The sequence below is a fragment of the Prionailurus viverrinus genome, chromosome A3 (assembly GCF_022837055.1).
Source record: "Prionailurus viverrinus isolate Anna chromosome A3, UM_Priviv_1.0, whole genome shotgun sequence".
NCBI classification, from domain to species: domain Eukaryota; kingdom Metazoa; phylum Chordata; class Mammalia; order Carnivora; family Felidae; genus Prionailurus; species Prionailurus viverrinus.
Genome location: NC_062563.1, coordinates 97,111,910 through 97,122,913, shown reverse-complemented (window position 1 = coordinate 97,122,913; position 11,004 = coordinate 97,111,910). Strand labels below are relative to the sequence as shown.

At 36.5% G+C, this 11,004-nt stretch overlaps 1 pseudogene; it reads left to right on the top strand.

Annotated features, from left to right (window-relative positions):
• Window positions 1-9,041: 9,041 nt before the first annotated feature.
• On the top strand, window positions 9,042-9,621 carry LOC125163021 (WASH complex subunit 3-like; annotated as a pseudogene).
• The last annotated feature ends 1,383 nt before the right edge of the window (window positions 9,622-11,004 follow it).

Here is an 11,004-nt window from a genome sequence, read left to right as displayed (position 1 = left end):
CACTGACGCTTATCCTGAGACCTGTAAAACCAGGAAGAGTTAGCCCTTCAGACATGTGAGCAAGGAGTGTTCTGGCACAAGAAAGTACAGAGGAAATGAGGAAAGCTCAGCTCATCCCAGGAACATCAAGGGCAGTGCCACTGAATGTGTTAAGTAAACAAACTATAGATGAGGGTCAGATCACTTCAGACTTTATAAGCCATGGTAAGGAGTTTGGACTTTATTCTAGGTGTGATGGGAAGCCAGGGCAGGTGTTAAGCAAATGGATGATATAAACTGCTTAGTTTAAACTCCACGAGAGCAAGAATCTTTGTCTCTTTTGTTTACTGATATTTCCCAAGTCTCTCAAACATTATCTGGTATGGAATTTGGGCTCAATTAATGTGTATTGAACTGAAAAAAAAAAACACAACAAATATATAAAGATCTTTCTGCCATTTTTAGTAGAAGGAAACTTAAGTCCTAATGTTTTCTGAGTGAATAAATAAATGCATCATCTGAATCTTCCTGACAGTGATTCTTATTGTTAATAATAATGGTAATCATGGTAAGAATCTTTTCTTGATATTTAATTTCATTTGCTTTTGAAGCCTTATAGATACCTGGGTTGTTTTTTCTCTCTCAGATCTGAATTCCAAAAATCTACTAAAGCAAACAAACTCTCATGACAGGAAGGTAGATAATAATTCACGAGATTTTATTTGTGTCCATCTCATGATAAAAAATAATAATTTGACCACTGCAGTAATACTTGGTTAGTTCAGAAAAAAATACATTGTGTAACAGGTAATTCATTTAAAGTCATTAAACTGATGAATTATTTAATTTTCTCCAATTAAGTAAGCTGAGGTAGGTACTTCTTTATGTGAAGTAGTAATCATTGCATTTTCTGTGATACTTGGTCTGCTGGGATCAATGATTCTTTGTCCTCATCCTGTCATGGAAAACAAACGGGCTACAGCTGACAAACTTTGTATTTTCTTGCCAGTTGTTTTAAGACACTGCACTAACCATGGTGAAGATTGGTGAAATGAATGGATTCAGTGTGGTACATCCTCATAACCATAGATTGGCTATAACAGAGTTATTGTTCATTGACCAGGAACATACTCTTTCTTAGGCCCTGTATTATGAATAGTATTTTCTAACGTTTTCAATATTCTGCTTCGTGCTTTTTTGACATATCTACTATAGAAAATGCATTCCTCAGGCAGCCTCTGCTGATTGCATAAATGACTAGTTAGTTTATTCAATATTAATTAGAAAGTGAACTCATTATATCTTTACCAATGGTAGAGTAAGAATGGAAAAACAACTTGTCTCAATTTGTTAAATAACCAAAGCAAAAAGAAGCAGTTTCAGAGAGTATAAATGAAGTAGTTTGGGTGTAGTGGTCTTAGAACTCATTTATAGATAAGTCATCGTGTTACCCTCAAAGATGTCCTTTACTCTGTTAGATCTAAGTCTCCCCATCTATAAAGTAAGAAGTTTTACCTTAACATGAAAGTCCTATTACTAAATTGAGATCATTTAGAGTCAAGGGTCAGAAACCCAGTCAAACTTGTGTTAACTACTAAAGGGGAATTTGCTTGAACAATATGAGTTTCTCTTGAGGGACTAAATATAGAAAGTGAATTATATCTCAGTAAAGCTGAAAATGACAAGTAGGAAGTGAAAATTCACCTATAGTTCCTCTTCTTTGTCTTCACATATGCATTTTCTCCATATGCATTTCTCTACATTTCTTCTGTGCTTCTATCAACTATCTCTGATTTCAATTCTATATGATCTTCTGGTTGAAGTGTCTATAGAGATTGCCTAGAATCTTTGTATTCTAATTACAAATTACCAGGAGAAAAAAATAGTTTTGACTCACCTAGAGTCAGATGTCCAACAATGATCCAATCAATTTGACTCAGTCAGTCATTCGATGTTGGGGGGTTATGTGACCTGATACTTACAGAAGAAAACAAACCAATTGAGTAACAAGTCCACTATAGGCCTCATAGCACCGGACAGTATGTACAAACTTCTATTTTTCTTCTATTCTTTCTTTCTCTTCTACTTTTCTTCTTGTATAAATTTATACTTTGTGTAAGGGAAAATCCTGAAATAACCAAATTTTCTCAGGCAACAATATAGCAAGGATTTGGACTGAAAAAAAAACTTTTTTTTTCCTACTCCTCATTGTGAGTAGGAATTCCCGATGGAAATTATTTTTCCCTTCCACTGAGTGCAGGGGTCAAGAGAAGCATGCTTTCTTGGAAGAAGAATGTCTTCTTTGGGTCCTTAGGCTTGTTTGTTGGTTTGTTTTTTCCTTCCCAGTCTTCCTTAGTGTTTCCACTTTGACAGATTCTGAATGTACTTCTTCCTTGTGCCTCATGCATTTCAAAAGCGTAAACTCAAGGCCTCCAAAGAAACTCATAGGCTAAGAGGTGACTATCTTTCACTTACCTCTAAGAGTTACTAATTTCACTAAATTTGGGAGCTTTACAATTTCCTTGTTTGTCTAGTAGTTTCAGCTTGGAAGTTTGTTCAGGGTCTTCAATCTGTCATCCTACAGTAAAACAAATTTTAGGCTATGGTTTTAAATGTAAACTGGAAATAATTTTAGGTAATTTTTAAAAAGAATTTCATACTCACATATTAGATTCATAGAAAGTACATGGAATTGTCATTTATTCTTTCGTTTGTTCTTATAGAAACTGTGAGCTTGACACTGATTTGGGGTGTGAAATAAAAAGATGACTTAGTCTTTTAAGGACCTTGAAAAATTAAGGTCAGTTTCCTAATACATGGAAAGGTCTACTTTCCTGAGTCTCTCCAGGGAGAAGCATGATTATACTATTTTGTTGGTTGTTTCCTTATTATCAGAAAATAGAGAAGGAAGCGTTTAGATGTAGAAAATATGCTATTTCTATAGGTTTGGCACCTCTTTTTACAGCTATGGCTCCTCCTGCTTGTCTGTTTTAAGGATGTCACTTTGGCTTCTGAAAACGTAACTAATGATTGCTGTACATGCAATTTTCAGCCTCTAAACTGGCTAATGTTCAAACACTTTGTCAAATCTCTTTGTAATATTTGGATTAAAGTCATGAAAATGAAAAAGAAGGCAATGGTGAGAGAAATTTGCAGGCTGTAAAATCAGAACTAGCAAATGCTAATCAGCTGTATAAGTTAATTGGATTTTGAAAAGAACCAAAATGAGAATGTCGAAAGTAGATTAAGTTCAGACTTAATCAGACTAATATTAATTCTGATCAATTTACCTAATAATTTAGCCCCTTTCTTCCTTGAAAAATGGCATCCCTGCTTATATCTGGAAGAACTTCAGAATGGTAGCATATGGTGCAGGCATCTGTAAGCTGCAGCAGTAATTGGAGCTGCTATTTTGTGGTTTGGGCAAGACCACTAACTATTTCTGGAGCCCTGACATAATGGTAAACACAGTGCAGAGGCTAAACTTGAACACACAGGGTCCTAAGCACAGGCCAACTCTCTTAAAGCTGAAAACTAAGAATGTTTGAATATGATGTCTTTCCTACATCTTTTATCAGGTTTCCCAGCCCTTTATTTCCATAGTGACTTCCAGGAGCCCTTTGGTTCTATAGGCCCATCTCTCAGCCCAAGTACATGCACATCCAACCCTAGACACATAGTTTCTTTAGACCTTCTCCCACCCTAACATCAAATTATATTCCATGATCTATATTCCATGATCTTTGAATTTTACACTGTGAGCTAAGTAACTGGATAACTGAAAGCTTCAGTGTCTTTTAGATAATGAGGGCCTGTCCATTAAAACTCTTGCATTATTTTTATTATTATTATTTTCACTCTGAATATCAAATCAAGGAGTATCATGAAAGGGTTGCATGGCTTAAAGAAGCTACCACACTTAGTCACCATGAACTCTATAACTGAATAATTATTCATTCATATTGACCAACTACAATCTGTATATAAAGTTGTAGCATTTCCCTTGATTTGAAACTGAGCCTACTTAATAATTTTCTTTTAATTTTATACACAAATATATGATGCATTCCATAAAAATTATAAAAATGTAAGAATTCTGTCACTTGAGAAAACAATGAAATAGAAAATTCACTTGCATGTGAAGTTCAGCCCTAAATGATGCTACACATTTAGAGATTATCATTTATCCATGGGAGAGGATGTGAGTAGGAGATAGAGAATGAAGCCCTGGAGTATATTAAAACAACAACAAAAAAAAGAGTTTTATTTTTCTATCCTCATAGTTGGGCACAAGTCTTTATACCTGAGTCTGACAGTAATACATTCAGGGTTAATACTCAGCATAATTTCCAATTAATCATTCCAGGATTTCTTCCTGGAAGACACTGTTTATTCTGTCTGTTAAATTTGGAAAGATTATAGGAAATAATTTCATCTGAAAATCTGAATTCAAATGAATATTAAAATCTGTTGAGATTTCCGGTGTCCCATAATTTCTGGGTTTGGTATAATGAAAATTCAAATTAGAACAAGATCCATGAAGTAATTCTCATGAAAGTTGTATGTTACTGCTTTCTACCACGGAATAATAAGCCCAGGCCCTCCACTAGTATAATTTGTTCTTCCCTTCTTTCCTTCCTTCCTGCCTGCCTGCCTGCCTGCCTTCCTGCCTTCTTTTGTTATTTTATATAGATATATAGATAAAGAGAGTAAACAAGTGGAGGAGAGGTGTAGAGGGAGAGAGAGAATCTTAGGGCACCTGGGTGACTCAGTCATTTAAGTGTCTGACTCTTGATTTTGGCTCATGTCATGACCTCACAGTTTTTGAGTTCAAACCCAGCATCAGGCTCTGCACTGCCAGTCCAGAGCCTGCTTGGGATTTGTTCTCTCTCCTTTCTCTCTGGCCCTTCCCCATGCATGTGTGCCCATGTTCGTTCTCTCTCTCTCTCTCTCTCTCTCTCTCTCTCTCTCTCTCTCCCTCCCTCCCTCCCTCCCTCCCTCCCTCCCTCCCTCTCTCTCTCTCTCTCTCTCTCTCTCTCAAAATGAATAAATAAACTTAAAAAAAGAAAAAAGAGAGAATCTTAAGCAGGCTCCACAATCAACGTGGAGCATGATGCAGGGCTCAGTCCCACAACTCTGAGACAATGACCTGAGCCAAACTCAAGAGTCAGATGCTCAACCCACTGAGCCACCCATGCACTCTAGTGTAATTCTTTTTTATTTAAATTATGAGATGGCTTACCTTTCAACTAAGTAGTAGGTAGAGAGAATCTTGCATTGAGAAAATTCTATAATAATTTAACATTTTAAATCATTATTTCTCTTAATTTTAGCTTACTTCAGAGTTATGCAATTGTCACTTTATTAAGCTCTGTGTTGTGCCAGTGTGTGAAATAAATAATATAAAACTAGTAATATGCAGTATAGAACAAACAATCAATAATTTAGAGTTAAGTGGCTTACTTCCACCATAAGTGTTAGAAGAGGTCAGAGCAGGAAAATGCTGAAAGCCAGAAAGGATTCAGGAAGTGGGATTGTAATTGGCCATAATTTAGGTGTTCTGAAATGGAGAAAAGATACATCAGCTAAGAGAGCCTTTTCTCAACAGAAGAGAATGAGATATGATTACAACTAGAGAGATTACCAAAATCTTCAGTTAAAAAGCTCCTGTTTGTTTTGAGGTTCCCCATCAAAGGTATTATTTCATGGTGGTGAAGAGCACAGGTCAAATTTACATACTAGTTCACGCTCTACCAACTTATAGTTATATGAGCTGGCAACTTACTTAATTTCCCCATCCCAAATCTCCCAGGTCTGGAAATTGAAAAAAAATAATAATAGTATTTACCACATAGAAGGCTAAAAAGAGATAAAGAGGTTATCTAACAAAAACAAAGCATAAACAAAAACAAAACACAACAACAACAACAACAAAAAAAAAAACAAATTTGCACTGTGCCTGGAATGTAGTAGGCCTATTACTCCATACTACTTTTGTTTCAGAAGTTTATTGATGATCTTAATTATAGATGGAGAAGATATATACCTGCATTGTATCTATTCTAACATCACAAATTCTACCATTATAAATGTATCCCCATGGATTATGCCTACATCACTCTCTATAATGGCTCATTCACGTAATAGAATATACCATTCAACTCCTTGTATGTCTTAGCAGTTCACTTATTGATCAAACATTTTCAATTGCTACCACTTCTCATTGTACCTTTTACATTGTTAGTGAGTATAAAATGGTTGAACCATAAAATAACTGTGTTGTGGTTAGGGGACAGTTTAGTACCATTACCTGAGAAGGGCAATTATATCTGTTTTATCTGTATATACTGCATTTTTGTGTTTTTTTGAAAACCAAAAAATTCCCCCAATGTCGATGTTACTTAGCAATATGCTTCTCAATGATCTCGTGAACAGATTTCTGCCTTGAACCCACAGTTTTCCGTAATTTTGTTAGGAACTTCCAGTTGCTCATGTCATTTGAAACCTTATGTGGATCCTGAGAAACTGGACAGGAACCCATGGGGGAGGGGAAGGAAAAAAAAAAAAAGAGGTTAGAATGGGAGAGAGCCAAAGCATAAGAGACTGTTAAAAACTGAGAACAAACTGAGGGTTGATGGGGGGTGGGAGGGAGGAGAGGGTGGGTGATGGGTATTGAGGAGGGCACCTTTTGGGATGAGCACTGGGTGTTGTATGGAAACCAATTTGTCAATAAATTTCATAAAAAAAAATGAAACCTGGGTTTATCCTTAAGTATTCTGCTTTTTTTACATTTTATGTCTGATCTGTCAAAAAAAATCTAGTAGATTGTGCTTTCAATATAGCCACATATCTATTCATTTCCCTCCATCTTCACTATAGCCACTGTGGTTCTAGCCATAAGAATCTCTCATCTGGATTGCTACAATAGGTTCATAACATATCACCCTGTTCCTATCCATGAAATTGTATAGTCTTCCAACAGCTGCAGAAAGGATTTATTTAAATAAAGATTACATAGATATTCTTTTCTTTTCTTTTCTTTTTTTGAGAGAGAGAGAAAAAGAGAGAGAAAGCACACATGTGGCAGGGGAAGAGGGAGAAGGAATCTTAAGTAGGTTCTATGCTCAGTGCTGAGCCCGATGCAGAGCTTGATCCTACGACACTGGGATTGTGACCTGAGCCAGTATCAGAGTTCGATGCTTAAGTGACTGAGCCACCCAGGCACCTCACATAGATATTCTTTTCAAACTTTGCTAACTGTCCCTCTTTATACTCAATAAAAATGGAATTACCTTAAGGCTCTACTTGATCATGTCCTCCATTACTACTGTGGTGTCTATTGTGCATGGTTCACTCCATTCCAGTCTTAACAGGCTTTCTTACTTGTCCTTCAAACATAGTAGTTATGTTCACATCTAATAACAAGTTCTCAAAATTTTTCCTTCACCTGGACTGCTCTCTCCATTGATATGTACATCTGCTATCTTCACCTTCTTCAATCTAAATTCTTAGCCTTTAAATGAGGCTTACCTTTATTACCCCTTGCCACTTATTCTGTAAACTATGTCCCTGCCACATATGCAGGTCAGCATCACTGATACAAAACCTGCTGTTCTTTCATTTTTCTTCCCATTAGATTTATTTTATATATATTTATACATATATGTACATATGTGTGCATATGAATATACATATATAATTTTATTTGTTGTCTTTTCCCCCTGTAGATTAGAGAAACCATTTAGAATAGTTCCTCGCACATAATTAGTGTTCAAAAATATTTTGTGAGTGAATGAAAAACATGAATTGCAATTATGATTATATGGTGATTGTTGCCAAGTATAAAATGCTCTGGGATTATCTAACAGGAAAACCTTGCTAAGACGGTCATGACAGAAAAGGCGTACTAAAGAAAACAGTATTTATGTGGAAGTCTGAAAGAGGAGTAGGAATTAGCTCCACATGGGAGCCAAGCATTTAAGAACAATGAAAACAGAAAAGTGTGTTTCTTGGTCCTAAGGCAAAAGAAGCATGACCTGTTTGAGGAATTTAAGGAAAGACAAAATGACGGATGCCATAGATAGAATGGAGAGTAACTGCTGATGATGCTAAAAATTTAACTGAGTATTTTCCAAAGTATTCTCCTATTTGGAGCAGGTGTATCTTTTATTTAGCATTCTCAATTGGAATAGATTAGGAATCAATCAACTAACCATGATGTTGTGGAGATTTCCAGTTAGTTTTTTATTACTAAACAACTGAGTGCGTATATCCAGGTCTTTAAACCTGGGTTGCCTACAGGAGGGTGCGTGGGGCATGAAAAGTTTCTCTGAGACTGTTCAGTGATTCATATGGAGCAAGAGAATGGTCTGGACAAATGTAGGGTTTCTGGGAATAGAAAGAAGGGAGTAGATGATGGATGTTTGGAAATAGAAACTGCAGGGCTTAGAGACTGATTGGATTGTACCATTTGGTCTCAGGGAATGTCGAGTGCTAGAGATTTCACTTACAAAATGTTTTCCTTGTCTTCACTGAGAGATTAATTTGTTTTTCTGTCCTCCTAGGAAATTATGAGAGTTTATTTTTTTATCTTTTTTATTATTAAATATGATTTATTGCCAAATTGGTTTCCATACAACACCCAGTGCTCATCCCAACAGGTACCCTCCTCAATGCCCATCACCCACTTTCCCCTCTCCCCCATCCCCATCAACCCTTAGTTTGTTCTCAGTATTTAAGAGTCTCTTATGGTTTGCCTCCCTCCATCTCTGTAACTTTTTTCCCCCTGCTCCTCCCCACCCCGGTCTTCTGTTAAGTTTCTCAGGATCCACATATGAGTGAAAACATATGGTATCTGTCTTTCTCTGCCTGACTTATTACACTTAGCATAATACCCTCCGGTTCCATCCATGTTGCTACTAATGGCCAGATTTCATTCTTTATCATTGTCAAGTAGTATTCCATTGTATATTATGTAACATATAATTTAAGAGTGCAGGCTTGGGCAACCCCACTGGTGAGGGGTTTATGGGTGAGCTCAGGGTCTCCCACCCATTAAGGAGATGGACGAAGGTGGGCTTCCTCTTATGAGGTCAGGCATAGAACCAACAGAAGTACCAGCTGTTCACCAGAAAATAACGGTGGCATTTCTAAACCAATTTGTGGTGAGCACAGTACAGTTCCTCAACCACTTCTCTACAGTTTGTAAGGAGAAACTGGCAGATCTTTCTCGTCATATATAACAGATTGAAACAACTCTCAGTATTTTAGATGCAAAGTTGTCATCTATCCAAAGCCTAGATGTCACACTTGAAGTATCTCCTATAAGTGACACTGATGTCACAAGTAAATCAATTGTATTCTGAAACCACTTCAGAGCAATCACAGCAAAACAGTTGATAAGACTCTGGACCATAGGAAAGTGAAGTAACATCAGAAAATATCTTAATTATAGCCAAGGACCCAAGATGTGCCATATATCTCAAAGTGGCTCAAATGGATGTTCCAGTGATGGCAATAAGATTTTAAAAATGATATTGGAAGGACCTACATCTTCTTGAGAGGTCAGAGGCTCCAGGGCCTTGTGGCAAAGGTGAAAGAAATACAAGAGAAAGTTCAGATAAATCTTCCTTTAGTGATTAACTTAATTTTGGTAACAATTACATATGTATGTGTAGGTATTCATTTACATTCTATAAGAAAGAGAGCCTGAACTGGAACTCTTACTCAGAGAAACATCAAATGGCTATATATCCATCACCAAGTTTCTTCTGTGTTAGAAGCACAAAGCATTTATAACCTGGAGAAAAAACAAACAAACAAACAAAAAACCTGCAGGCTTTAAGAAAGCCAGATCCTAATAATGAATTTGTCACTCACAAATGACCTTGATGAGGTTATTTCTCCTAAGTCTCCATTTCATTACCAGTGAAAGGACGATAATTCCTCCATGGATCGTTATGATTATTAACCGAGAGGATATATATAAATTATGTAGCTTCATGCTGGCCACTAAGTAAATGCAGAAGGTATAGAAACTATTACTGTCATTAAGAATTTGCATAGCTTCCTCAGCATAAAGTCATACATTTCCAGGAAGCATGAAAGCCATTTTATTTATTGAAACAAAGCATGATGTCAGAACATTGTTATGCCTATAGGAGGCTTAAATTTGTGTGGAGTCAAACTAAAATTTTTATTTTTTTACTTTGTTTATTTTGAGAGAGAGAGAGAAGGAGCAAATGGTAGAGGGACAGAGAGAGGGAGAGAGAGAATCCTAAGCAGGCTCTGTGCAGCAGCCTGATGTAGGAGTCCGTCTCACGAACTGAACTGTGAGAGCATGACCTGTGCCAAAATCTGACTTGAGTTGGAAGTTTAACTGACTGAGCCACCCAAGCGTCCCATGTGGCATGAAACTAAATATAAATGACACCAGTGATCCTGAGCAGAGTTATGGAGGAAGTTTCAATTTACTCAACACTGTTGTCCATTCTCTTCTTAGTTCACTATTCTTTCTGACTTCAGGGAGCTTTCCATCAAAGAATAGTAATTTCATTTATGTCCATTTCCTGTACATGGCCCATCAAGAATGTTTAATATAGATCTGTCTTCAGAATATTCATGCCAAGTGATTAATAGCTACAATGTTCATTTGCAATTTATTGGGGGATATAATTTAAATAAATATGTTTTAAGGCCAGTACTTGCTTTATATTGGTTATTTTGGGGAATGATGTTTTTTTAATGTCTCAAATTTGAGATGGAGATAAAAATCTCTTTTCTATTACTAAGGATCTCTTATAGTAGGTGCCTCATTTTATTATTTATTTACTTATTTATTTATATTTATTCAATTTATTATTTTTTAAATGTTTTATTATTTATTTTTGAGAGAGATAGTGATCGCATGAACATGGAAGGAGCAGAGAGAGAGAGGGAGACACAGAAACTGAAGCAGGCTCCAGGCTCTGAGCTGTCAGCACAGAGCCCGATGTGGGCTCAAACTCATGAACCATGAGATCCTGA